Here is a 23,131-nt window from a genome sequence, read left to right as displayed (position 1 = left end):
CCATCTTAGGTATGGAGATGCATTGTCTGATCTATGCTGACGATACTATAATGCTGGATTGTACCAGGGTAGGAACTCAACACTTAATCAACAGCTTTAATGCGTATTGTAAGACAAACGATTTGCTTATTTACTCATGCAAAACCCAAATCCTGGTATTGTCAGCTGGGAGGCAGCATAAAAAGATAAACTGGTGGTTGGAAGATGAAAAAATTAAGAGGGTGGAAAGTTTTAAATATCTGGGTTTTTTCAAAACTATTTTCTAAGCCTGGGAAAAGAGCTGTTTTAGTAGGTTTTTACGATAAAACAAAACATTGCCTTGCACAAATTAAGAATTTCAATTTTAGATATGGTAAGTTCTCCCATCGTCCCCTCTTTGAAATTCTATAAAGCAAAAGTAATTCCGTCATTGATTTATTAGGCCGACATACATCCCTGTGTTTTAGATGAGAATTGTAAGCACCTTGAAGGAGTTTTGCAAACAAATGTTAATGCTCCCAAAGTCAATGGTATTATATTCGAGTTGAGCTTATTATCGTTGGAGGCACACATTTTATGGAGAAAGGTTTCACTTTTTCATAGGTTTTGAAATCTGCTGAAAAATTCCTTATTTGCGCACTTTGACAAAAAGGCCTCCAAGTTGAGTAATATTCATTTGGATAACACTTTGGAAAAACTAGATAGCTATGGGCTACATATGAACTTCTTAAATGAAAACCCCACAGCCTTCAAAAAACAATAATGACTCATAAATTGGTGTCACACGTGTCACACGTGATTCATTAAGTACATATAAACACTATAAAATGGCCATAAAAATTGAGAATGTGTGTAATATACCTCATCCGGTTCCCGTGTTGGAAATTTGGTAGTATTATTAAGGTTTAGGCTAAATATCCTTCAAATCAAGGCCAAATGTTCTAAATGGAAAATATAAAATTGTAATACAGACACTTGTAGACATTGTCTGAAAGATCCAGAGACGATTGAGCACCGTTTTTTTAATTTTTTTTTCCAACACAACATTTTATTGAGCATTTTCACATTGTTTACATCAACAAAGCTGTTAGACATACATATAGATAGGGAGCGTACTAATGGGTGCCGTTGTTGGTTCCAATGACCATGACACTGGGATAGGGCTGCTCAATTGTTCAGTGCTGTTGAGAATCCTGGTGCGTTTAGTAGTGGGGCATCCATGAGCTGTTTACAGGGCTATAATTAGTTCATTGCACTGATGAGAGTTCTTACATTCTGGGAGTTCCATAAGGCCTGTGGTCTAGGGTCGACCGGGTTAGCAGTGCTACTTACGCCATCGGGTTATGGGGGTTTTGCAAGTTATCCCCATGAATTGCTCAGAGTAGTGCAGGAAGGGAGCCCATGTGCTGTGGAATTTATTCATGTACTCCAAGCGGATGGCAGTGATTTTCTCGGCAACTAATATGTCCCAATGTTTCGCCCACCACATGGGGAGCACCGGTCCATCAGGATGCTTCCACAGGCGTGCTATGGTGATTTTAGCCACAGTAAGCAATTGAGTACATACGTTTGATATGTGTGCCCTCAGCTGGAGAGCTCCTTCGCTGGTGTCCCCCAGCAGCACTATATCCATGGGATGGTCAGTCCTGTGATCAGCCAAATTTGTTCCAGCACCTCTTGCCAGAACTGACTACTTTGGGCAGGACTATAGCAAGTAAAACAGGAAGCCAGTGGTTGGGAATCCTCTCCAACATTCGGGCGGGATCGATGGGTTACTTTTGTTTAGTAATTTAGGAGTTATATACCACGTATAGCACTTTCAGACCCACTGCTTATTTGTGATACATTTAGAGATTTTATGCAGTCAAGCCCATATGTGATCCCAATCTTCCAGTTCTAAGACACGTCCCAGATCCCTTTCCCAATTGAGCATGTACTTTTCCTTCTAATTAGGGTCAGTTTTGTCAAGTAGTCGATATAGGGCTGAGACTTTGCCCTTGGGGATTGGTGTTATTAGGGTATGCTCTAGAGCAGTTAGGTCCCTCCCTCCATTAGCCCTCATGTTGCTATGTAACAACCGTGCCTGAGTTGTTATGTTAGGTGAATTTGTAACTAACACATACACCCGTGGGCATTTTGGCGCGAGGAGAGACACAACAAAGCTTTAGCTAGAGAAAAGAGAAATCAGCAATAGAGAGTGGTCTTGAGTAGCCAATGGAAATTAAGATGGCTCTCAATAGACTTAAGTTTAAGAGGGAGACTGTTCCAGAGCTTGCCAGCCGCGACAGAGAAGGCCCGGCTACCAACTTTCTGAAGGCGAAACCTTGGAACCATGACCAAGCGGTCGCTACCAGAGCAGAGAGTCTGATGCGGAATATAGTGCTAGAACTTGTCCCGAAGGAATTCTAGTCCAACTTGATATACGGCCCGATGAACAATACATAGAGATTTAAAGGCAATTTCCTGTTGCACTGGGATCCAGTGCAGATAGCGTAGTACTGGGCTGATGTGCGAGCCATACAGGTTTGCAGTAGCAACCGGTGAGGCTAGATTTTGGAGCAGTTGTAGCCGGTGGATCAGACCAGCCGTCTCGTCCAAATAGAGGGCATTGCAGTCATCTATCCTGCTAGAAACAAGAGCGGCCACCACTGGTGGACGAAGTCAAGCAGGGAGAAAAGGCAGGATCTTACAGAGAACCCGCAGCAAGAAATGACCAGACTGGCATACCGCACTAACCAGAGGCCAGAGACAGTGAGGCGACAAATAGACCCCCACATTCTTTACCACTGTCACCGGAATAGGAAATGCACCCAGTGAAATAGGCCAAAGTGAAGAAGACCAGGAGTCTGACATAGCCAAGGATCCCACCACCAGGACCTCAGTCTTATCCCGTTAAGCTTGAGCCAACTGGTGCTCATTGAATCCAACCCCTGGCTGATAGGCAGTCACACAGAAGAGACGACACTCCATCAAGGTCAAGATCTAATCGGACCAGGATTTTCATGTCGTCCGCATAGAAGTAACACCTAAAGCCATGGGAGCGGATGAGAGCTACCAGGGAGCAGACACAGATGTTAAATAACATTGGGGACACAGTGGATCCCTAGGGAACCCAACAGAGAAGAGAATGAGAAGAAGAAAGAAAGGGAGGAAGGGATACAGACTGGGCACGACCTGTCAGGAAAGAGGTAAACCAGGCTAGCACGGGACCAGATATTCCGTGCGCGGCGAAGCGAGAGAGGAGGAGGGGGTGATCAATAGTATCAAAAGCTGCTGACAGGTTCAGGAAAATGAAGGCCCCCAAACTCCAGCCATCAACAAGCCTTGCAAAATCATCCATGACCGAAACTAAGACACACTCAGTATCCCTTGCTAGACGGAAACCAGCCTGAAAAGGATCAAGCACTGCAGAAGACTGCAAAAAGGAGGAGAGGAGAGATCAGAAATCAGAGCTTAAAGAAGCTTCATTAAAAAAGGGGAGTAAGAAAATTGGACGATAATTGGAAAGAATAGAAGCATCCAGGGATTGCTTCTTACGTAGAGGGACCACAGTGGCCTGTTTCAGCTCAGCAGGAATGTAATCTCGGCTGCATGAAAGATTCACAGCCTGGGTCACCAAAGGGATAATACTAGGCAGAAGATCCTGCAAAATAGATAAGGGACTGGGTCGGACGGTGCTGCTGATTTAATACGAGAAATGTCAGTCAGATCAATCTCATCCGTAAAAACCGGGAAGGTAACACAGCAGGTGGTGACAGGTGGGGTGATGTCAATAAAATTTGCCCCGGCCAGTGCAGGTTCAATATTATCATGAATGCTGGTGATTTTCAAATGGAAAAAATCTGCCGCTTCGCAGTGAGACTGGGTTGGCAAAGCTGTGGGAAGAAAGCACGCGGTAGAAGAGAAAGATTTAACAGAGAAGAGCTCCCTAGACTGATTAAGGGCATCTTGAATACTGTGTGCAAAAAACAACTGCTTGGCAGTTTTAATCAACAAGTGATACTTCCTAGACAGGGAAGCAAACATAGCTTTGTCAGCCAAGCTGTAGGACGCACACCATTTACGCTCAGCTTGGTGAACACCTAACTTCGCTGTTTTAAGCTAAGCTGAGAACCACAGCTGAGAAAGGCGACAACGACCACTTGCCCGCTCAAAAGGTGCAAGTTGATCAGCGGCTTGCAACAGTTATAGAGACAGGATAGAGAGATCAACAGGGCTATCAGCAGGGCAATTTGCCATGACAGTAGATGCAAAAAGAGGTATATTCACATTATGCCAATTTCTCCTGAGAATAGTACGCTTGGCAGGAGGCAGCAAACCGGTCATGAGAGGCACCGTAAAAGAGACCAGAAAGTGGTCTGTCCAAATGAGCGGCATAACGAGGAGAACCACTACTCCTGGAATAGCTGTAAAAATAAGATCCAAGATTCCACCCAACTGATGGGTAGGTTCAACCATCTGTTGTTAATACCCAAGTCTAGGAAGCTGTCCAGAAGCTAATCAAGATTAGGAGCTAAAGGCAGATTAACTATGATGTTAAAAACGCCTAGGACAACTAGGTGGGAGTATTTTAACTTCAATGAGGCGACTAATTCCAGAAAAGGATGTAAAAAGAGTGAACACGACCCCGGAGGACGATAGACAAGGAGGAAGTAAACCGACTGTGAAGCAGATGGAGTCAGGTTTACCAGTAGTGACTCCATGCCCGAAGTATGTACAAGAGGTACCAGGCTATCTTTTAGCACCGATTAGAAAATAATGGCAACCCCACGCACACAGTATGCCGTAACTCTAGCCATATGCAGTATGTTAAAGCCATCATGTAGAAACTGTGGAAACATGGGGGCCGAAGAATCGGTCAGCCATGTTTCAGTTATACAAAGCAGATCAAGGTCACCAGTGGAAAGTAGGTTATAGATGTGCGTAATGGAATCTTTCAGCCTCTGTCACATGGAATGTTGTTTTGCACTCTTCGAATGTCAGGGGGATCCCGTTGACCAGGAAGTCTGATACCTGTTTTAGCCCCCCCCTTCCTCCACCGGGTGAACCCTTGAGGGGGCAAGCCGGGAGTGAAGTCAGGGTTGTTCCATATTGGAGATAGGAGGCGGAGAGTACCCTTGCATCCCTATTTGCGGGCTGCTTTTCTCCAGCTTTCTAATGTGTTCTTGCTAGATGTCAGTGGGCCTAAATGTGAGGTGTTTCGAGGCACTGTGATGTGTGGTAAACTTGCCAGCGGAGCTAAGCACCAGGCTTCCTCTAGTTGCTTCCACCGGGGCGGGTTAGTGGTTGTTTGCCACGCGAAGGCATGTGAGAGTTGCGCTGTGTGGCAGTATCTGGATACATCCACGACCCCTAGCCCGCCCGTGCTTGTGCCAAGCAGCATGATCCACTTAGCTATACTTGGTTTTGCCCCCCCATATGAATTTTCAATACTTTTTTGCAGTTTTTGAAGATCCCTCTCCAGGACATAGACTGGCTAGGCTTTACAGTGGTAAATTAACCTTGGCACTATGTTAATTTTTACAGTGCTTATCCTCCCAGCCAGGAGACCTCTTGCTTGTGCCAGCGCTCTAGATCTTTATGCATTACACTGAATAGCTGTGGGAAATTAGATCGGTATATGTGCTCATTTTTGTTTGGGATTTGCACCCCCAGATAGTTGATGCAAGATTTAGCCCAAGGGACGGGATGTTTGGTTGCCAGAGTCGCTCTGTGCTTTTGTGAAATGTTAATTGCTAAGGCCGCGGATTTAGAGTAATTAATCCTGAAACCTGATGCGTTACCAAATGCCTCGATTTCTTGCCACAGTGTTAGGCAGAAACCTGTGCAGTTCCCTTTGGGAACACTGCAAAAGATTTAGGACTACAGGTGTTAGCAGTAAACCCACTTGGTAGCAGTCTGTACCACCCAGATTTACCTGGTAGCTGTGGCTGAGCAGTCAGACTTCCATCAAGAAGAGTTAGGCAGTATGCAAAGTATACACAATAGGCACTCCAACACAATAGCACAAGCAAACACTGACCAGAGCTTTGGTATCAAAGTATATAATTATTTATTTAAACACACTCTGTTTGAAACACTCCAGAACTCTTATTTGTAAAACACTCTAAACATAGTTACTATTATAATATATACAACCCTTATTCCTTATCAGACAAGTCTTAGTTAACACCACTTATTTCTAGACAGAGGTGAGCGCTTAACTATAGATGGCACTCCAATAAATTCATGAAAAAGGGGGTGGAAAAAGGCAGAATATGTGAAGATACACCACTCTAAGATTTAGGAACACTTTTAGCAAAGCAGAAGAGCAAAAGTCACTTGTGAGCCAAGGTCCATAGGCTGGGCCCACTCTTAGAGAGAGCAGAGTACAAATGCGCCCAAGATCACACAGTTACACTAGGCTTTGAAAGTCTTGCAGAGAGTTCGAAAAGAGTTTAGAGAGGCTCAGAAAAGTTTAGCCAGGGTGTCCCAGGGTAACCCAGGCTCGAAAGCCGGGGGCTAAATCTACCCCGTACAGTCGGTGGCAAGGGAAGCCAGGCGGAACACGGTACCTTAAGTGGGAAGGATCCTCCAGCGGTGGCAGTTGTTCCTGGCAGCGGGTGCAAGTCTCAGCATTATCCAGGGGACGAGAAGATCTCGACTTGGAGGAAAGATGAAGGTCGTTGCACTGCCAGGGAAGAAACCAGCCGCAGAGTTTTCCGGTTAAAGGTATTACCCTTTATTTCACGGTCGTGGTAAAATGTGGTATTCCTCCGGTTGCCGGGGTGCTTGGCACAGGCAAGGCGGCCACGAGATGCGTCGGGAAGGCGAAAAGACGGTGAAACTGGTTATCCCCACCAGTCAAAGGAAGAAGACTCTCCGGCGGGAGATCTCCTCTGTCGTTGGGAAAAGTGGTGAGACGGTTCAGCAGGGCTCCACTGGTGGTGTCGTCGTAGCAGGTCGGCTCAACTTCTCCCTCGTCGGATTCTTAGGTCCTGTGGCGACTTCTAAAGTTCTAGTCCCCAAAGCCCTGTTTTTATGCAGAAAACCCCCATTCACTCAGCCTAGCTGTCACTCAAACATGCTAAGTGGTGAGCCGGCCGGCTCACCACTTGTGCCAATCAGGACGGAGTGCGACTTGAGTTGCCTAGGCAACTCAGTCCAGGGTGCCTAAATCCCCCTCCACCCCTCCTAAGTACCCCAGACAGAGTGGCACCACTTTGGAGGGCTTCTGTGGAGAAGCCTGCCAAAAAAGTGGAACAAAGGGCTCGGCTTGGGTTGGAGTCACAGAAGAGAACACAAACGCCATTTTAGAACCGAGTTTTGGCAAAAAATACCAACCGGAGAATTAATAATAAATAAATAAACAGGCGGTATGTTCGAGGCTATCGTAATGAAATAAATAAAGATAGTAGCCTCGAACAATGGGAAAATCCCATAGAGAAATATTTGCGGTTGAATATAAAAAGTAGTATCCACTGCCACCAGCCAAAAGTCGATCAGGGGGGACGGAGACGTGCCCCCTCGACTAACAGACCCCGGGGCAATCGAATTGCCCCAGCCAGTACGTCCACAATATGATGGTTTGTACTGGTTCTGTTCAGAATTCAAGACTAGTAAAGTCAATGGTGACTTTACATGCCCTGGGAGACAGTAGTCAGTCCCAGGGTATGGAGTCTATTCTGGGGGGTCACTATGACACCCCTGTGTTACTGCACTGAGGGTGCTGTGTAACACATATCACAAAAACACATGAAGCCCTATGGAGTAAAAGACCCCATAGCCCATTAAACACATCTAGAGTCAAAGGAATACACTCAAATCATGTCCAAGAGTGAGGGTAAAAAGAGTCCCACTCTTGGCAGGAGAAAAAAATAAACCCCAAAAATCCAGCAAAGCTGCTGGGGGACTCACTAGGTTAGGAAATTCAGCCTAAACAGAGAATTCTCCCTAACACACAGGTCTTAGATGGAGCTGTCTGCCTGAGTTAGGGGCATCGTCCGCGTACATGGCTGCTTTGTAGGAACACTCGCCGTAGTGACCACCTTACTCCTAGTCCATTGTCCCCTTTCCTCCATACTTATGGGACATCTCTCCGTCCTGTGGGACGGGACCAGAGCACTTTGTAAAAAGCATCCAAAAATGTTTCCAAAAATGTGTCCTTCCTCTTCCTTACGCTGGCCCGGCACGTGGCCGCAACCCCGCCCCCCTTGGCTCCGCATCGCCCATCAGTCCTTTTCTATCGCCAGGTCAGAGACCTATTGGCAATAACAGAGGAACCTTATTAGAGGGGACGGCAGGCGGGCGTATGGAGGAAAGGGGACTATGGACTAGGAGTAAGGTGGTCACTACGGTGAGTAACCTGGTTATACTCCTACGTCTCGTCCGCTTTCCTCCATATTTATGGGAGATTCCCAAGCACTCCTAACAGGAACTACGGGTGGATGGAAATACCCCCTACAGAAAAAGGTTCTTCAGCACAGCCTGACCAAACTGAGCATCAGCTCATGAGCTCATATCAAGACAATAATGCTTACAAAAAGCAGATGCGGAGGCCCAAGTAGCTGCCCTAGCAATGGACTACCAGGGGACATATTTTAGACCAACAACCGCGGCTGCCTTGCCCCGCACCAGGTGTGCATGAATACCCTTAGGAGGTTCAGCCCTTGGACGGTGAAAGACTCCGTGATGCAGGCAGCGATCCACTGAGAAATAGTCGCCTTAGACGCCTGCTTACCCTGAGGGTTACCGAAGGTCACAAAAATTTGAGAAGAACTCCTAAGCTCGGAAGTCCTGTCAAGGTAGAACTTAAGAGCCCTTCTGACATCAAGACTGTGTAGAACCCTTTCAGCCTCTGAGGCAGGGTTCGGAAAAAAGACCGGTAGGGAGATCGACTGATTCAGATGGAATTCAGTTACCACCTTCGGTAGAAAGGCCGGGTTTGTACGTAGGAGTACCTTGTCCTTGTGAAAGACCAAGAAAGGATGCTCCACTGACAAGGCCTGGAGCTCACTCACTCTCCTCGCTGACGTAACGGAGACCAGAAAGGACACGTTCCATGATAGGTACTTGAGGTCCACTGTGGCCATTGGTTCAAAGGGTTTATGGCACAGCGCCATCAGGACTACATTAAGGTCCCACGGCGTGGGCGGACTACGAACAGGAGGGTAGAGGCGTATCAAGCCTGCAAAATGCCTCTTAACCACTGGGTTATTCAGAATAAGAGCATTGTTCTGTAGAAAGATAAGCGGAAACCGCTGAAAGGTAAGTTCTGCATGACAGAACGTGAACACCCGACTCTGCTAGGGAGGACACGAAGGACAGCAGTGTCAATCATAGCCATCCTTGGATCCAACTGCTTCTCCAAACACCAATGACAGAACCTGAGCCATTTACTCCTGTATTGGGATCTGGTCAAGGGTTTCCTGGCTGCCTGGATAATACACATGTTATCCGTAGACAAGTTAAGATGCTCTAAAGACTTGAACTCAGGCACCATGCCGCCAAGCTGAGCGATTGTGGGGAAGGGTGCCACATCTGCTGTTCCCCTTGGTGAAGAAGATCGGGGGTCACTGGTAACCTGATCGGCGGATACACCGACAGGTGTTGAAGTTCTGAGAACCAAAACCTGGCCAGCCACCACGGGTCTATGAGTAGAAGGGAACAGTTTACCAAGTTCTTCTGCTTCCAAATTGCTCGATGAACTAGAGGCAGAGGCACGAAGGCGTAAGCTCTCATTTTGTGCCATGGAATCTCGAGAGCATCCCCCAGAGAGGAGGCTCCCAGCCCCCCTCTGGAGGCATACCGAGGAAGCTTCTTGTTTACCGCCGTAGCGAAGAGGTCCACCTCCGGTGTGCCCCAATGCAAGAAAATCCATGAGAGGACCTCTGCCTTCAACTCCCACTCGTAGTTGACCACTGTCCGCCGGCTGAGGGCATCCGCTGTGACATTCAGCTGGCCCGGGATGTGTACTGCAAGCAGCCAGACACCGTGAAGCACGGCCCACTCCCATATCTGGATGGACAGGTCCACGAGGGGGGGAGACTTCGTTCCCCCTTGCTTGTTGATGTAATACATTGACACCACATTGTCCGTGCGTATGCGGACCACCTTGTTGGCAATGAGCGGTCTGAATGCCCTGAGCGCTAGGAAGATCGCCAGAAGCTCCAAATGATTTATGTGCAGGAGCTTGTCCTGAGGCGACCAGAGGTCCGAGACCTGAAGAAGATCTAACGTTGCACCCCACCCCAGAAGGGAGGAGTCCGTCGTGATCGTCACCGTGGGGGCTGGGTCCTGAGACCCCGCACCCACTGACAGGTTGCTGAGAGATGAGCACCAATCCAGGTCCACTCTCAGGGAATCCGGAATCATTATCAGCTTGGAATCCGGGTCCACAGCCTCATGCCAGGAACTCCGAAGAGCCATCTGGGTCCGTCTCATCTTGAGAAGAGGAAGAGCCAGCACGCACGAGGCCATGATGCCAGAAGCCTCTGGAACCACCAGGCAGACATGCTCTCCGACTGCGCAAACATCTGACACGTGGCTAACAGATCCGCCATTCTGTCCCCGGTCAGGTACACTCTGCAGTCGATCGTGTTCCAGCGAAAACCCAGGAAAATCAGGTCCTGCGAGACCGTCATGGAAGATTTCCGCCAGTTCACCGACAGCCCAAGATGGAACAGGAGCTGAAGGAGAGACTGGTGATTGCCCGCTGCTGCCAGCGGACAAGGCTGCGTAAGAGCTAGTCGTCCAAATATGGATACACATGGATAACCTGGAGACGAAGATAGGCCGCAATCACCGACATCATCTTCGTGAAGACACGCGGCGCTGAGCTGAGGCCAAAATGAAGCACTCGAAACTGGAAGTGCTCCTCTCCCAAAGAGAAGCGGCGATATCTCCTGTGTGGGTTCCAAATCAGGATATGCATGTACGCATCTTGAAGATCCACGACGCTGAGCCAATCGCCCATCTGCAAGGAGGACCATATCTGGCCGGGCGTGATCATCTTGAATTTCTCTTGGCGTAGGAAAAGATTGAACTGGGAAAGGTCTAGGATGTTGCGCAGGCCAGCCTGGTTGAGTTTGGGCTCTGTAAACAGCCGTGAGTAAAAGCCCTGCCCTCGCTCCCCAAGGGGAACGGGTTCCATAGCTCTGAGGTCCAGAAGTTTCTGAACCTCGGCTTTGAGGGAGGGCGAGCCCGACAGCTGAAAAGGAAGGTTGTGGGTGGGGTAGGGGGTAGAGGTAAACGGAAGCCCACTCGAGCGACTGACAAGACCCATCTGTCTTCTGTGATGGCCTGCCACGCCTCCCAATGAGACGCAATGCGTCATCCCACCGGGGTCTTGTGCAAGCGCGGGAAACGCTCATTTAGTAGGTTTATCGGTGGCGGTGCCACCCGAACCTGAGGAGGAGGCTGAGGAACGGGAAAAAAACGCATCCGTTGTTGCCTACGGCGGTTATTCCCCGCAGGGGTATCCACTCTGCGAGAGTTGCGGTCGATGAAGCCCCTAAAGCCAGAGAAAGGTCGACTTTGAGACAACGGTCTCTGGGTTTTGAAAGGAGCCTTAACCAGGACAGACAAGGACTTAGCTGTCTGAGTGCTATCCTCCGTCTTGGTGAGCTCTACATCTGTTGTAGCATGAAAGAGCTCCTTCCCATCGAATGGAAGGTCCAGCACCTTGTCCTGCACTTCTTTTGAGAATTTAGTTGCATGCAGCCACGCCTGCCGTGAGGTATCAACCCTCAGCATAAGGCCCCGAGCCGAGGTGTCTACGTGATGAGCCGCAGCATCCAGGAGATCCTGGGCCAAGACCCTGGCGTCGGAAAGGCTTCCTCTAAAGTCTTCCAGCTTCTCGACCGGGATAAACTCCTCAAACTCTGACAGACCTTTCCACATCCGCATGTTAGCTCCCGCTAATATCAATTCAGCGTTGGCCTGCCTGAGCTGCAAGGCCGAGTTGGCGAAGATTTTACTCCCGAGGGAGTCGAGGAGCTTGTCCTCCTTTCCCAGAACCTGAGTAGCCGTCCTGGAAGAGGATGCTGCAGGCCTCGACTGCAAAGTGGCCACAGCCACCCCTGTGGAGGAGGGGGGCGGACAAGATGACAGTGCCACCTCTTCCGAAGAATGCAGCCTGTATCTAGCATCAATTTTCTTATTGACAAAAAGTCCAGAGTGTGGCTTTTCCTAGACTCTGCAGACCTCGGCCAGAACGTCCTTCTACAAGAACAGGCCGGTGCGCTCCAAGGGAGACAGGGTGAACGCCCCAGAAAGCACGCCCTCCTGCTGAGCGGGTGCCTCGGGCACTGGAATATCTAAGAAGTTCATCATGTCCAGTACCCAGTCATGAAAAGCTCTGATAGAGCGGGGAAGGTCATCGCTGTCCTGATCGCCTTGTGGGTCATCCGACAGTTCAGGATCCTGCTGAACCGTGTCGGGCGCTGCCTTGTCCACAGGGGACAATGGAGGCAAAGGCCGAAGAGTCGGGGGAGGCACCGTAGGCAAGGGAGGCTCCGGCGGAACCACCGGAGGAACAGGTGGAGCCGGAGGCGCGGGAGGACATATCTCCCTAAAATGCCCTTTGAAATACTCCCTCATGGGGTCGGTATGCATAAGCGTTTGAAATTTACTGAAAAAGGCTTCCTCTGGGGACTGATTCAGAACCTGAGGAGGCCTCATGAGGTGGACTAATCCAGGGACATAACGGAAGCCACACAGGCCCCTCCACCGAGTATCTATATAAATCAACAGTGCCGACCCTGCAGGCAGTGAAACATTGTGCGGAAGAGGCATCCGAGCATTCCAGTCATAAACTGGCTGATAAGGATGTGCACAAGGGACTCAATTTTCACACAAGGGGCCAAGCCCTACACCTGAGGCCGATGGCGTAGTTGTAGGGGTAGCACCCAAAATGGCTGCCGCGGTCGTGGCGGGAACGGGCGCCATTTTGTCATCATCTGAGGGGAACTGCGGCACGTGAGGAAGTGAGGCAGGGGTCCCCGTCGATGGATCAGAGGTCTTAACTTTAGCCTTAACATAAGGGACCTCGGCAGAGCCGGTACTGTGTGGCCTGGAATGTTTTTGTGGCATACCAACCGCCAAATTAGCCTTCGAAGGAAGGACCTCGGCACTGCCGGTAAAAGAAGAACTTTGCTTCTTTGCCCCCTCAACAGGTCTGGTGTCAGCGCAAGAGCAGGAACGGTGAGAAACACTTTTCACTGACAAGGCCTTGTCAGGCCTCTCAGAAATGTTGGTAGCTTTAGCCTCTGAACGAGGGACCTCGGACCCAGGTCGGGTAACAGCCATATCTGCACAGGCCTCGAACATTCGTTCAGTAACAGCAAGCCCACCCAAGTCCTCGGGGCGCACCCCGGTCTTATTTTTGAGGGAAGCCGACAGAACGGCCTCAGAGCGAGCTCCGGTACCCCACGACTCAGTAGAATTGGGTCTACAAACAGCCCCCACAGGAGGGGCCTCGGAGCGCACTCCGGTATCTACAGGCCCCTTACGGAGACCCTCAGAGAAAACTCTGGTACAATTATTAGGCCCAACGGGCACCTCAGGGCGACCCCGGTGGCAGAGCGATCAACACCCCTCCGGGCCCGAGAGGAACCCGGAAAGGTATCCCCAGGCCGAGGTGCTCTGAAAAGTAAAGAACTTACCAGGCGTTTCTTCTTCTCGTCGATGAACGCCTGAAAATGCAAAGGAGGAGTTTGTCGGAACACCTCCTCCCACCGCGCCAACCGACGTTGAAGTGCCCGGACCGAAAGGGGGTTGCAGTAAAAACAGGAGTCCCAACGGTGATCCGGACCGAAGCATTCTAAACAAAGAGGATGGGGATCCGCCCTCGCGAAACGACGGTGACACGATGAACAATCTGGAAAATCTAGTTTTAACGACATAGAAAGACCAGCATACGATCGCTAGCGAGAGCCAGAGGAAAAAAGGGAAGAAAATCTTCCGAGGATGCAAGTGCGTCCAGTCCCGAACGAGCGGAGAAAAGGACTGATGGGCCATGCGCGGGGCGGAGTCAAGGTGGGCGGGGTTACGGCCGCGTGCCAGGCCCCGCACAAGAAAGAGAGGAAGGACACATTTTTGGAAACATTTTTGGATGCTTTTTACAAAGTGCTCTGGTCCTGTCCCACAGGACAGAGAGGTGTCCCATAATTATGGAGGAAAGGGGACGGGACGTAGGAGTAAGTGTGAATATTAGTGGTGAGAATGGGCAGCCTTGGTGGGTGCCTCTGGAGATGTTCATCTTGGCTGATCTTGTGCCATTTATGCTCAAGGATGTGGTGCGATGCTGGTAATTGGACATGGTCCATCTTATAAAATTGGGTCCGAAACCAAAATGGGATAGTGTTTGGTTTATATACCCCCAATCTAGTATGTTTAATGCCTTGCGTGGGTCAAGTGAAATGATAACCAGTTCCGAGCCTGTCCTGGTAGCACTTTCTATTAAATGAAGGGTACGTCTGATATTGTCTTGAGCGTTACGTCTGGAAATGAACCCTGTTAGATCTGGGTGAATTAATTCGGGGAGAACCGTCCGTAGCCTGGTTGTCAAGATCTTTGAGAAGATCTTTGCATCATTATTCATTAGTGTAACCGGCCTGTATGAGGCGTAGTGCTCAGGGTGCTTATCTGGCTTAGGAATGAGTACTGTCAGTGATTCTTCCATGGATAGGGTAATGCTGCCCGTTGTTAGAAAGGAATTGAAGAGGGTGGCAAGCTGCGGGGCCAGAATGTGGAAGAACGCCTTATAAAACTGGGCCGCGAGTCCGTCGGGATCTGGGGCTACTCTCTTCAGAGATTTTATTGCCTCAGAGGTTTTCTCTGTCGTAATCGGGAGTATCCAACTGAATGGTGGGAATTTCTTTTAGGATAGTTTGCAAGTAGTGAGTTTGTGCCTCGGCCTCTGTAGGGGGCCCCAACATGATTTCCCTATGATGTCTGACCATTCTCTCCACTTTCTCTCCCTCCACGTAGCGGGTAACCCCGTCCATTTCATTGAGTTTTAGAATATTGTTTCTCACGTGTACTTTTTTCAGTTTATAGGCCAGCAGATGGTTCACTTTATTGCTATTTATATAGTAGTATTGCTTAGTGTAAACTAGCGTTCTTCCTTATTTGTCGACTAGGTGAATCTCTTAGGCGGTATTTGCTTTTTTAAGCTCCCTACCCACTTAAGTGGATTAACACTTTTTGAAACACTTTTCTAGTTCTTCAACCCTTTCCTTGAATTGGTTTGCTGGAGTGGCCCTCTCCGTCTTTGCGCTGCTGCGGCACTGATCAGGACCCCTCGCACCACTGGTTTCATAGCATCCCCATCCCAGACCATGACAGCAGGGCATTCCCCTGTTATGTTTTCCCTAAAGTAATGTGTGAGTGTCTCAGCTAGATCGTTCCTGATTGAGGTGTCTCGCAAGATCGAGTCTTGTAGTTTCCAGTATCTCTGGGAGGGATTAGGGAGTCAGTGAATTTGCAAATCCGCTATTACAGGTGCATGGTTTGATAGTGCTCTTGGGTGAATCTGGACCCCCCTCCAGACAAGGGAAAAGTAATCAGGATTAGATCTATTCTAGAGAAGCCTTTATGCACATGTGAGTTAAAAAGTGAAGTCTTGAGAGCCCATATTGGCGAGCCTCCAAATGTCCACTGTCCCTGTTTCACCAAGAAATGTGCTGAGCCCTATATCTTGGGAGAACTATGCCCTTGTTGGAGGTAGGGTTTTGTCGACTTGCGGCTCTGGGACTAGACTGAAGTTGCCCCTGATCATGAGGTGGCCTTCAGTGAATGCCAATATGGTCGGGATAATGTCAGGTAGGAACCGGTCTTGTGCGTTGTTTGGGCAGTAAATAGAAGAACAAGTTATTTCTTACCTTGTAACGTTATTTCGATGGGATGTTCCTACGACGTATTCCTTATCTTGATAGATTTACTTCCAGCTTGCTGGCCTTGGACAATTATTTCAGTAGAGGGCGCTGCGCGTCGACGTCCCTCGAGTTGGTGTCCCTCGACAACCTCCGTATCGGCGCCGATGTCATCATGTGTATAAATAGACTCGTGCAGCGTCTGTTGCTCAGTTCCGTTTTGAAGCTTAAGAGTAGCTGTGCATGAATTGGTTATTGACCATGAAGGAGCGTAAACTGCAACCACAAGGGAAGTTTTACTGAGGGGATGGATGGGAGGAGTGATAAGGAATACGTCGGAGGAACATCCCATCGAAAGAATGTTACAAGGTAAGAAGTAACTTGTTCTTCGAAGGGATTGTGTCCTCCGACGTATTCCTTATCTTGATAGACTCCCATAACAGTGGTTTGTAACCGGAGGTAAGAGTAAATTTGCCATATTCCCCTTTAAGAATGAACAGAGTGTAACACAGCTTTGCCAAATCTAGTCTCTTGGCTAGAGGAGGAATCCAGATTGTAGAATTTTGTAAAGGTATGTGCGGACGACCATGTGGCAGCCGCACATATGTCTCGAATCGGTACCCCTCTTTGGAGGGCCGAAGAGGCTGCGATACCCCTGGTTGAATGAGCCCTAAGATTTTGAGGGGTCTCTTTCCCTGCCAGTTTGTAACATTCTAGAATGGCTAAAATAATCCATCTGGAAATGGTCTGTTTTGTTATTGGCAATCCTAATTTGTCCCCTGTGTAACCTATGAACAGTTGGTCTGCTTGCCTAATCCTAGCAAGTCTGTTGATCTAAAAACTCAAGGCTCGCCTTGGATCCAGCCTATGTAGCCTCTCTTCCTCTTTCCCTGGATGGGGAGGAGGATAGAAAGAGGGTAAGGTTATCTTCTGAGTGATGTGGAATTCAGAAACCACCTTTGGGAGGAAATTAGGCTTCACTTGTAGGACAACTTTGTCTTTGCGAAAAATTGTATGAGGGAGTTTACAAGATAGAGCTTGTAATTCGCTCACCCTCCTGGCAGATGTCAAAGCCACTAATAAGACAGTTTTAAGGGTGAGGAATCTTAACGAACAAGAGTGGAGTGGTTCAAAAGGAGTACCCATCAGGAAATGTAAGACTAAATTTAAGTTCCATAAGGGAACTTGGAACGGTCTCGGGGGATAGACATTAGTTAACCCCTTCAGAAATTGTATTACTAAGGTTAATTTGAAATATGATGGCTCCTCTGCAGTGCACTTGAAGATCGATAGCGCTGCGAGGTAGCCCTTGATCGTACCAACTTGAAGACCTGAATTAGCTAAATAGAGTAGAAAGGATAACACCATTGGTGTACCACATGAAAAGGGTTCAATATTCTTTTCTCTACACCAACTGCAAAATTCGTTCCAACAGCAGCGGTATAAAGTCTTTGTTGCTGGCCTTCTGGCTGAAAGCAACACCTCCATGACGTCATCTGGGAGGTCCCAATCCTTGTATCTCAACCTTTCAGAAACCAGGCGTGAAGGTTGAGGGTCCTGATGTCTGGATGGAGAACCTGACCTCCCTTCTGCGAGAGAAGATCCTCCCTGTGTGGAAGACAAATCGGAGGGCAGATGGACATGTCCAGAAGGTCCGGGTACCACGTTCTCCTGGCCCAGTCTGGGGCAATTAGGATCATAGTCTTCCGGAATCTTCTCAACCTCCTGATCATCTGAGGAATGACAGGGACTGGAGGAAAGGCGTACAGAAGTGGAAACTTGCAGTCTACCACAAACGCGTCCCCTAGAGCTCCTCTCGGGGGAAATTCCCTTGAACAAAACTGATCGCACTTCCTGTTGATGCTGGTGGCAAACAGATCTACTTGAGGGGTTCCCCAAAGGGCGAAGATCTCTTGAAGGACTTCCTGAGCAATCTCCCACTCGTGAGAGACTGTGCTCTGCCTGTTCAGAGCGTCCACTGTCAAGTTCTTCTCTCTGGCTAAGTGAACTGCAGATAGAGAGATTCCTTCTTGAATTGCCCAAAACCAGAGCTGCATTACCTCTCTGCACAGTGGCAGTGATCCTACGCCTCCTCTTTTGTTGAGGTAGTGCATGGCCACTGTATTGTCCGTCATTATTAGGACATTTTTCCCTTGTACAGATGGCAGAAAAGCCTTCAGTGCTACTCTGATAGCTCTCAGCTCCAACAGGTTGATATGTAATCTGGACTCCAATGGAGACCAACGACCGCTGATGGTCAAGTCGTTGGCATGGGCTCCCCAACCTGTGAGTGAGGCATCCGTGAATACTGTTATCTCCGGCCATGGTTGCCAAAACAGTTCTCCTTTCAAAATGTTCTCCCGACAGGCCCACCACTGAAGGTCTCGAGCCACTTTGTCCAGAACCTGAAGGAGATCTGTCATTCTTCCTGAGAATTGCGACCACTGAGTTCTTAGTGCCCACTGGAGGGATCTCATTCTCAGGCGAGCCTCTGGCACAAGGAAGATGCAGGATGCCATGAGGCCTAGCAACCTCAAAAAGTTGAAGGCTGGGAGGCGTTGGGCATTTTGAAACTTGGTGACCATTTGCAGAATATCTTGAGCCCTCACCTCTGGTGGCGAGGCTTTCCCCAGGAAAGTGTCCAGGACGGCTCTGATGAACTGGAGTCTCTGTGATGGTATCATCTGTGACTTCTTTAAATTGAGGGAGAAGCCCAGTTTGTGAAGGAAGGGGCAGACATAATCTAGCTGAATCCGAGCTTGTTCCGAAGATACAGCTCTGATCAACCAATTGTCTAGGTAGGGGTAGACGTGAATCCCTTCCCTCCTTAGACTTGCAGCCACTACCGACATTAGCTTGGTGAAGACCCTCGGGCGGAGGTCAGCCCAAATGGCAGAACTCGAAATTGATGAGAGTCGCCAATTGCGAACCTCAGGTATTTCCTTTGTTTGAGATGAATTGGCACATGGAAATACGCATCTTGAAGGTCCAGAGATACCAGCCAGTCCTGAAGCTGGAGGGCCTGAAGGATCTGAGAAGGAGTTACCATCTTGAACTTGTCCTTCCTGAGGAACTTGTTCAATTCTCGTAAGTCCAAGATAGGTCTCAGTTCTCCGTCCTTCTTCGGTATCAAGAAGTAGGGGGAGTACAACCCTTGTTCCTCTCCGCTACAGGTAACGGTTCTATGGCACCTTTCTCCAGCAGGTCTAGAATCTCCTGCAAAAGGAGCGGATCTGGAAACTTCAAATAGTTGTTCCCCGGTGGATGACTCTGAGGGGTGCGTAGAAAAGGCAGGCAGTAACCTTGGGCAACTGTCTCCAATGCCCAAGCATCTGACGTAATAGCCTGCCATTCTGTCAGATGTTGAGTTAACCTGCCCCCTACTTGTGTCTTGTGAGGAGAGTCCTCAGATTGGTTTAGAGGCGGCTGATGCAGATGCCGAGGGTAAAGAGGCACCTGCTGCTGCTGCGGCTTTTGTACTTTTAACCTGTCCACCTCGGGTGAATTTCTTTTGTCCCCTTTGGGCTGGCTGTCCTCTGCCTTTTCTGAATGTGGAATAAAAACAAAAGGACCTACCTCTCCAAGAGGTTCCTGAGGGGCGATTGCAGCTCCAAGGGATTTTGCTGCTGTCTTGGATGTTTGTAACTTCTCTAAGCTGTCATCAGCCTTCTTACCAAATAAAGAAGAGCCGTCAAAGAGCATATTCAAAAGTCTGGCATGTACATCTGGAGCAAAACCAGACTTTCGCAACCACGCAAATCTGCGGATTGTAGTACTTGCCGCCATGGCCCTGCTAATACTGTCAGCAGAATCAATGCTAGTTTGAAGGGATTCGCACGTTGCGTCTTTACCATCTTTAATGATGTTCAGAAAGCTTCCCTTTCTTCTCCTTCCGGGAGGCAGTCAGTCGCTGATGAAGCACACTCCCAAAGTGTATGGCTGAATCTTGCGAGCGTACAAGTAGCATTAATGGATTTAAGCGATATGCTACACGCAGAAAAGACCTTTTTGATATAGCGTCAAATCTCTTATCATCCCTGTCTTGCGGAACAGTAGGGTTTGCAGATCTACTGTTCGATGAAGTTGCTGCTTGAACAACCAGACTCTCTGGGGTTGGATGTTTGGACAAATATTCAGGGTCAGAAGCAGATACCCTATATTTGGCAGATAGTTTTTTGTTAACTGCCGGGATAACCTCAGGAGTTTTCCAGTTGGCTGATATTTTCCTCTGTAATGCAGTATGAAATGGAACCACAGGATCTTCCTGTGGGCCTTTAATTAAGATGTCTGTAAGATCATCTTGCTGAAAAGCAGGTGAAGGTGTAGTCCAACCCATGAACTCTATTATTCTGGCCATTAAAGTTCTATAAGGGGTCTCAGCATGTTCCCCTGGGTCTGGTTTGTCAAATTCTACTTCTGGGGAAGTATCTAACCCACTTGCATCATGCAAGGATTCTTGAAGGTCCTTCAACCTATTTTCTTCAGAGATAAACTCCTCTGGTACAGGGGTTGTAGTTTTCTGCAACCCAAAAGGTCTTTCCTGATCAGAATCCTCCCCTTCCTCATAGAGGACAAGGCTCTGAAATAATCTGACCTTGGAAAAGGCTTAAAACCCATTTCTAAAGCAGAAGGGGCTAAGCTTGTAGTAACCGGTTGAGAAAACGTCGACATCGTCGACGCGGAAGTCAAAGGCTTCGAAGGAACCGAAAAAGGTGTCGAAAAGGTATGAAGAGACCTCGAAGACCTCGAGAGGATCGGAATCCTACACGGAGTCGTCGAGGTGATCGACAACATTCTCGAGGTCATGGTGGAAGCCCTCGGTATGACTACTGACTGCGAAGTAGTGACAGCCGTATGTTTATCGTTTATCGGCGTCGACATCAGCGTCGAAGACGGCGTCGATTCGACCGATCTATGCGTCCATGGGCCCTTCGATAATGGCGTTGATGACGCAGATTTATGAGTCGAAGGGACCTTCGCCGATGGCGTCGATTACGCGGTCTTACTGCCTTTGCTCGAGGGTTCGTGATGCTCTCGGGCAGTTTCTTTCGCCGGGTACAACGACTCATGGCATTTTGTTTTTTCGGGTCTTTCACCCAGGGTATCACCTTTAGCCGTCTCCGAGGGGGTTGAGGCCGCTTTCTCGAAGACGCTAAGCATCTTTTTACGGAATTCCTCCCACTTAGCTGGAGAGCTGTGTTTTGTGGGGCAGGCGACCCTTTCCGGGGAAACAGAAGAAGAGGAAGAGGGAGATCTTCAACGTCTCTTTTTAGAATGTTTGAATCTCGAAGAGTGATGGGAACTGCTTTGAGACCTCGAATGAGAATGTTATCTGTGACGGTGAGGAGACGGTTGCCTCGATTCTGCCGAGGAAACTTTCGAAGTAGTAGAGGTTTTGACAGTCTTACCTCTTTCGAGCTTCCCCTTACGCTCCTTCAAGGCTTTCGCCGTCATGGACATGCAGTCCTGGCATTCTGAACAATGGTGCTCCGATCCCAGGCACCACAAACGGATCCTGTGAGGATCCGTCAACAACATATTCTTTCCACAATCTCGACACTTTTTGAAGCCGGACCGTGGGGTCGACGTTCAGATGAGGAAGCCATCGAGAAGAGTAAGATATACTCTAGGAATAAGTAGAATGTACTCGAAGAACAAACTGAGCAACACGATTCGGAGGCCCACGAAGCGCAGAAAAACGGAACTGAGCAACGGACACTGCGCAAGTCTATTTATACACCTGATGACGTTGGCGCAGATACAGAGGCTGTCGAGGGACACCGACTCGAGGGATGTCGACGCACAGCGCCCTCTACTGAAAACATTTTCCGAGGCCAGCAAGCTGGAAGTAAATCTATCAAGATAAGGAATACGTCGGAGGACACAAACCCTTCGAAGCTACTGTTAGTGGCTGCTCAAGAAGAAACCCCTTTATCAGCAGTAATCTACCCATGGGATCCCATTTTACAGGAACTTGTGCAAGGGGAAACCTCCCTGCTAAACAGGAGGGCAACGCCTCTCTATTTCTCACATGCTGTGGCGAATTAACGCTTCGTGAATCTATTAAAGTTAATTTGCTTCTCATCCGCCTCCAAGAGATGAGTTTCCTCTAGGCACACAATGTCTGCAGACAACTGGGCAGTCTTCGCTCTACAGACTTTCTCTTTCCCGGGAAGTTGAGGCCCTGCACATTCCATGTTACTAATCGTAATTCTCTGCCCATGTCAGCTGTCATGATCCCTGTTGGGGATTTCGCCCCATTGTTGTCCCTCTGTGTCAGCATCCCCTATGGAATGCCTTCATTTGCCCCAATTAGTTGCCCTGGTGTTTTCTTGGGTAGTTGATGTTTTGTTGCATTTGTTCACCCTTGTTCTCGTTCTCAGTTTCAGACTCCCCCCACCCCCTTGGCCACCCGCTCTCCCCTCCCTTTACGTGTAACTCGCGATGTTGAGTTCAGTCCTCAACCAACGGGGTATCGGCTCAAACTCACCACCAGCCATATTTAGGAGCCAACGGGGCCCCTTGTAAACTTTTGGCAAAACATAATGCTTATAATACGACTGATTTTAGCTTAAGAAACTTAGGTGTTGCTGAGCGGCTCCTCTTGCCCCTGCACTCAACTCTGGGCCGGGGCTAGAACCCCAATGAACACAGAGAGAACTGGCGGGGTACGGCCGAGGTACCAGTCAGCAGTTCCATGCTTATTGTTAGGTAGTCATTACAGCCTGTCTCATGGTTTCGGATCAGAGGCCTCGTGGAAAGCCGTAGATTATCGTTGGGGAGATCCACCTGCTCAGTCTTTATTCGATTTCTTGCTCTTTTTGGGTGGGCCCCTAATCCTGCGCCTTTGGTCCACCCGAGACCAGGTTGCTGTGGGGCCTCTCCCTGTGGGCTTGCGCTGCATTGCACCTCTCTCAACGTCCTCACTCTCCTCCTCAGGACCCAAATGTTTTTCTGCCTCTTTCAGGTTGTGAATTTGACATTGTTTGCCCTCCCAGGTAACGTTCAGTGAGGTAGGGAAACCCCAGCGGTAGGGGACTTTCCTTTCCCATTCTGTGAGTTGCTTCAGGGCCGCCTTCTTCAGTAGCATGCTATTTGCCAAGTCTTGATAGAGCATGATGATTGCATCCCTGAATTGAATGTGTTTAGAGTTCCTTGCCTCCTGCATTATCTCCTCCTTCGCCCTGTAAAAATGCACCCTCGCCAGCACATCCAGGGGAGTGGAGAAAGCTTGTTTGAATCTGGTTCTATGTACTTTGTCGATCTCCAGCGGGGCGCTATCTGGGAGTGTTAGGATG

Source organism: Ambystoma mexicanum, chromosome 10 (assembly GCF_040938575.1).
Source record: "Ambystoma mexicanum isolate Mex_15411 chromosome 10, UKY_AmexF1_1, whole genome shotgun sequence".
Lineage (NCBI taxonomy): Eukaryota > Metazoa > Chordata > Amphibia > Caudata > Ambystomatidae > Ambystoma > Ambystoma mexicanum.
The sequence above is the reverse complement of the archived record's forward strand: the minus strand, read 5'-3'. Positions refer to the sequence as shown.